The following is a 6,064-nucleotide window of genomic DNA, read 5'->3' as shown; positions in this document are numbered from 1 at the left end:
ACAAGGTAAGTATACCCATAAATTTTCTTTGTAATAAAGCCTACTTGTAGTTAATTGGTTATTTAGATTGTGAGATTACTTTGTATGGCTAGAATGCAAGTCTAGGGTTTTGAGGATTTCGACCAATGAGGAGAAGAGAAAAGTGGATCCCGCTCGTGACGTAAGAAAACTTGCATAAGGGTACGCAATAAAAGGACGACAATTGTAGCTTAGTGAATGAACCCACGGTCTATCCACATAGTCTTTCCACGTGACAGTTGGTACTCCAGAGGAGACAATTTTGTTTATCAAATCCCTCAGAGAAGCAACGAAAGAAGACCTGTAATTAGTCAAAAGGTAAATAGTCGTTTGAGCGTCAGTGATTAATAAACTTTGTGAAAGATAATATACAATAAGTTTTATTTACTCTTGTAACGCTTTGCCTTTACTTCCTACATAAACGTTTTAAATTTATATTTTTCTGTAACGGTAAAATAAATGGTTAATGGCTTTTTGGCATTGGGTTAGTTAAACTCTACAAGTGTTTGGATGAAACTTAGTCTTAGGAAACAAACATAATATTAATGGTAAAAACTACTACAATCTTGACAAAGTAACACTAACATTCATGTTGTAAGGTAACAAATTTGCTTTAATAACTGATTTTGTTTTTGTATTATTTGCTTTATTCTTCATATTCTGTTAATTCTGTAGTTACATATTTAATACCTCATTTCGTTTAGAAAACTGGTTACATATTTAATTTTTTTTGGCAGTTTAAAAAACGTTAGGGATAAATACGTCTTCTTGTAAATCGAGAACTTACTCATATACTATTCATCTGTATAAAACAGGACTTCTGATTTTCATTTAATTACGCAAATAGTTTTTTTAACTATACAAACATTTAGTGTTTAAACTAAAACTTCGCGCGTAATACATTCTGGAGGATCATGAAATATTGTCTTATCCATCTATGAGGGAAGGGTGCACGTTTTAACCCTTTATGAATAATATAAACTTATATTTTGAATGAACAAAATTGATGTAAGAAAAAAAAATTACCTTCCCAACCTTCTTCTGGAAAGATTGGGCAAAATGGCCCCGACAACATTTTCTTTATAATGCAATATATATTGTATTGAATCTCTCAGAGTTAAGATATATTGTACTGAATCACTCAGAGTTAAGATATATATTGTATTGAATCTCTCAGAGTTAAGATATATTGTGCTGAATCACTCACAGTTAAGATTTATTGTATTAAATTACATAAGAGATTATATTTATTGTATTGAATTATATAAGAGATGATATTTATTGTATTGAATCACTCAGAGATAAGATTTATTGTATTAAATCACTCGGAGATCAGAATTACTGCTTAGAATTATTCAAACATAAAATTTCATGAAAATCTTAACTCTGAGTGATTCAATGCAATAAATATCATCTCTTATGTAATTCAATACAATATATCTTATCTCTGAGTGATTCAGTACAATATACTTTATCTCTGAGTTATTCAATACAATAAATATCATCTCTTATGTAATCAAATACAATAAATATCATCTTTTATGTAATCAAGTACAATAAATATCATATTTTATGTAATTCAGTACAATTAATAAATTGCCTGTCTCATCTTCATTGCCTTTACTCTGACTGCTTATCTAGTCTTACTCACGTAACACGATTCATTAAAATGTCAGTAGCTCAGTATAGGTCTGTGATATAAGTTATTTCTTTTGATGTGGTAAGTCTACGAACTTACAAAAGTAAAATCCGGGATTCGATTCCCCGCGGTGGACACAGTGGGTTGCCCATTGTAGCTTTGCTGTAAAATAAACAAACCTTCTGATGCGGTTATCATTCTTACATTAAAATAAATAATAGTAGACCATTATTATCAAGAAAGGTTTACTAATAAAACATTTTTTCAAGTATCAAAGGTTAGTGTTTAGTGCTTTATTAGGTCTCAAAGTAAGCGCGTATAATGCTAAACTACGTAATAGTTCGGTTTACTTAAGTTGTTATTGTTTCCGTAGATAAATTAGATATTATAGAATTCTGAGAGAAATAGTTTGTTCACATATTTTGAGGAAAGGATGTTGCGGTGAGTGTTTTTTGTACTGAATGTATATCTGTTTTCCACTTGTGTACAGAATTCTGAATGAAAATCTGACGAAAGGTACCAATAGATCTAATTATTTATTAAACAAAATAAACAGTTTTCCTTTCTAGTAATATATATTTCATAGAGCCGTTAAATCTTCCAACTCAGAATATCGATTGGTTACAGAATCACAACGTGGCGCGACGTTTAAAATCTCTTCTGAGACGCCTAGTTTGTGATTACAGTAATAACTCAGTTTATTGATTTACACATTAATCAACAAGAAACGTTGTTTTCAGTTTGGCCTGTAAGGATTTAAGGTAATACTTTAATGCTTTATACTCTTTGAAATGAAAGTTAGGATTGGACGGGTGGGCGAACTAGAGCCGGAGAGCAGAAGCCGGCTCTGATCCTGGCTTTGTTATGACTTCTGTGTAGTTATTAGGCGCCAACGTTGATCTCGTCTCTCCTTTGAGTGAATAACATCTTATGAGCATACGCCATCTAACCGTGATCCTTAATAAGTACCCTAGGGAGAAAAACGTTTAGCAACTTCGGTAATTATAACACACAGCATAAGTTTGAGCCAAACAGGCTCGTTCCAGGCTTCTGTCCGTTCTATAACTTCTCAAGTGTAGAAAAGCTTCCTCAATCAATTCGCTTTGCACTGAACGTATTATCAGTAAAGGAAAACGAAATCGCGTTTTGTTTGATATAAACAGAACACGTTTGATTTAAAGTGGGCTTAACTGCACTTTTCTCATAACAGTAAAATAAGTTCCCGTTACTTAAGTAAATCAGGAACTGGAATATCGAATCTTCCCAACTGACTTAGCTTATTATTAACTTGGTTCACTTTGAATCCTCCCTCCCCTTCCAGCACGGTGTTAACAATCTGGTATATAAAATCTGCAAGTGCTGAATCTATTTCATACAGATCCGAGATTAAGGGTTCAAGGTATCTGGAGATAATAACAATGTAAGATCTGAACAACGAAAGCAAACGTTTAGCTTCCTGTCACCTATTAACGAAATTCGTTGTCTTTAATGTGAAGTTCACGTTTTAATATATATGTCACGGGGGATGATTACCCCAAAGTTAAACATATTCTTCCTTTGTTTAGATCCTATAAGGCTATTAACACAAGATATCTTGAATCTTTAATTTTCCCATATAAATCAATTGAATTCAGCATGCATCAAATCCTTACACCAAACTGATAATGCTTTTAGGGTGTTAAAGCTGTTCTCCCCCCCCCCCATCTCCCTCAGATGAAAACACGTGACAAGTAGATTATTTTCATATCTGGTAAATAACAACTACTTAGCACCCTCCTATTAAAAACGTTGCGTTAGTCGTGCTGATTTTAAAATAAGTTACCTAACTGTTTTCATACTATCAATGCGTTTTGTGTAGATTTCTTCATTTCAGATTGAAAAGATTTTACAGTTTCATAAGTTAAAATTCTCTGAGAGCTCATAAAACTAGAAGCTGACCGACTTGAAACAGAAATGTATTGAATGTTTTAGTTATTTGCACTATAACTATTTGTTATCACTTCCAGCCAGGTACAACAGGTAGGTCCTGCTCAAATCTTCATAAAAGGTTGAATCATAACTCTTTTTTTTCTCTCTCTCTTTTTTTTACTTCTGATAAAAGACAAGGAAAAAGTTACGTTTTTGTTGTTGTTGTTAAATTTAGCTTGGTAAAGTTGTACAATATATATCCCGAGACAAAGGAAGTCCTTCGGTGAGCCAGCGGTAAGTTTACGAACTTACAACCCTAAAATTAAGGATTTGATTCTCTCAATGACGAAAGAAGTAAATCACAAGTAGGGAAATGTGAACGCCTGAACTTTTTTTAGTCATTGTGCTAACGGAATAACAAACTTAGTTTTAAAATTATACCTAGTTTGAATGTTACACCTAGTTTTAAAATTATACCTAGTTTGAATGTTACACCTAGTTTTAATATTACACCTATATCAGTCGTTACTCCTCCTTGTCGTACTATACGTACCCCAAACACATCCATTTGTCTTCCGTAAACGATGTAACGAAATATTTTCACTTTCTAATATTTTTAAATTGCGTTTTAACAACTGCTGTTGTAATTACATTAAATCATCATTGTAGCTCACAAATACCACGTCTTTGCTAATTATCAGCTTCAATAGCAGCACTTAGAAACATTATTAATCTTCATTTTCACCCGCTTGTTTTAGAAATTATAAATGTCCCCTCCTCCCCGGTGGGACAGTGGTAAGTTTACGGACTTACAATGCAAAAATCTGGGGTTCGATCCCTCGCAGTGGACACAGCAGATAGGCTAATGTGACTTTTCTTTAAACCAAACAAACAAATAATAAATTGTGAGTATTAGGTTACTGATGCACTAAAGTTTAAAATGCACATGATACGATACAGCCTATAAACCAGAGTGAATGAATACCGTGATTGAATGAAGTTCGAATATATTTTCTATTATTTTCTTTTAAGCTAAAGAGTGCTAATAATTTTACGAAAAAAAAAATTGTTTGTTTGTTGTTAAGTGCAAAACTACACAATGTGTTATCTGTGCTCTGCCAACCACAGGTATCGAAACACGTTTTTCTTCGTAATAAGCCTGCAGACTTTAAGATATCGTCACAAAAATTCTCTGCGCTAGCTTTTCCTAGTTTTGAACCGACACTTTAGTCAACATCACCCACTGCCAACGTTTAGGCTACTCTTGTCTGACCAAATAGTGGCATTTGTTTGTTTATTGTTAAGCGCAAAGCTGTGCAATGGGCCATCTGTGCTGTGCCTGTCAGGAGCATCGAAACCTGGTTTTTAGCGGTATGAGCCATCAGACGTACCTCTGCACCACTGGTGGACAATTGGATTTGACCATTACTCTTATAAGGTAACCACGCCCCCATAGATAAGATGTCAGTTTCGTATACAATAACGAAAAAAAAGAAAAACCGAAAGATATTATAAGATGGTGTGGGAATTTTACACTTGCTGAATTTTGGTTCAGTTAAATAGTGGCCAGAAGTTCAGGCTGCCCCAAGTTAATAACATTAAACAACCAAAATTCACACGCAATTTTACGGCAAATGTTCTCTGTGCCACCCCGCAATTCAATTCAATTGGATGGGGATCAAGGGTTGAAGTAACGCGAATGAATGACCAGATGATCTGGGTGAGAAGGTTGAGTGTTACAGTTCTGACTTTGATACAATAACTGATAGCTGTTTTTACTGTTACCTTTCTCAGTCATGTTAATGTGGTATCTAAAATATACAGAATAATTGACTTGGAACATCTACAGAACGTACAATTTGCTATTTAGTAGAATTATCAAAATATGGAATGAAGAAACATCAAAATATTACGATTTTTAGCATATAATCCGCTGGTGTAAGAGTGAACTTACATCAAACTGTTGTTGTGAATGCTTTAGAAAGTTTTCGGATAAAGAAGAATAATTTAACCTCTTATTAATGGATTTATTTATAATTTCTTATTGTGTTATGTAATAACTGAGTGTGATTTTGGTTTCGTTACTTAAGAATTTAGACTAAACCAAACTGACTTTTTTGAGCAGAACAGTTTAACATTACATTAATCTATATAAATATAATAGTACTGTCTGTTGTATGTCCATGTAACTACGTCGCAGGGTGTGGATGGATCGGTATGGAGGTTTATTAGAGTCCATGCGGGGGGTACATACAAATTTTCAGTTTTGCATTTTGCGGTTTTTATGGGCGCTTTTGCGTTTTTTACCACTACTTCGCCCCCTGTTGGTAGATCTTTACCAACTTTGGCATGAAGGTTTCTTGGGTCCATGCGGAGATACATGCAAAGTTGCGGTTTAACATTTTGTGTTTTGCAGTTTTTATGGACGTATATATATTTACAATTACATATAAGGGAAGCAACTTTCATTAATTATGAATTTACATAACTTCTATCCAG

General features: G+C 33.6%; 1 protein-coding gene across 1 annotated transcript in view; it reads left to right on the top strand.

The window, feature by feature from the left end:
• Positions 1-202: 202 nt before the first annotated feature.
• The window catches only part of LOC106458266 (prothoracicostatic peptide-like), a 17,930-nt gene continuing 12,068 nt past the window's right edge, over positions 203-6,064 (top strand). Inside the window, exon 1 of the mRNA XM_013917753.2 lies at positions 203-336. The gene's annotated coding sequence lies outside the window, so the exon portion shown is untranslated. The remainder of the gene's footprint in view (positions 337-6,064) is intronic.

This window comes from Limulus polyphemus, unplaced genomic scaffold (assembly GCF_000517525.1).
Source record: "Limulus polyphemus unplaced genomic scaffold, Limulus_polyphemus-2.1.2 Scaffold437, whole genome shotgun sequence".
In the NCBI taxonomy this organism is placed as follows: domain Eukaryota; kingdom Metazoa; phylum Arthropoda; class Merostomata; order Xiphosura; family Limulidae; genus Limulus; species Limulus polyphemus.
This window is presented reverse-complemented; position numbering and strand designations above follow the sequence as displayed.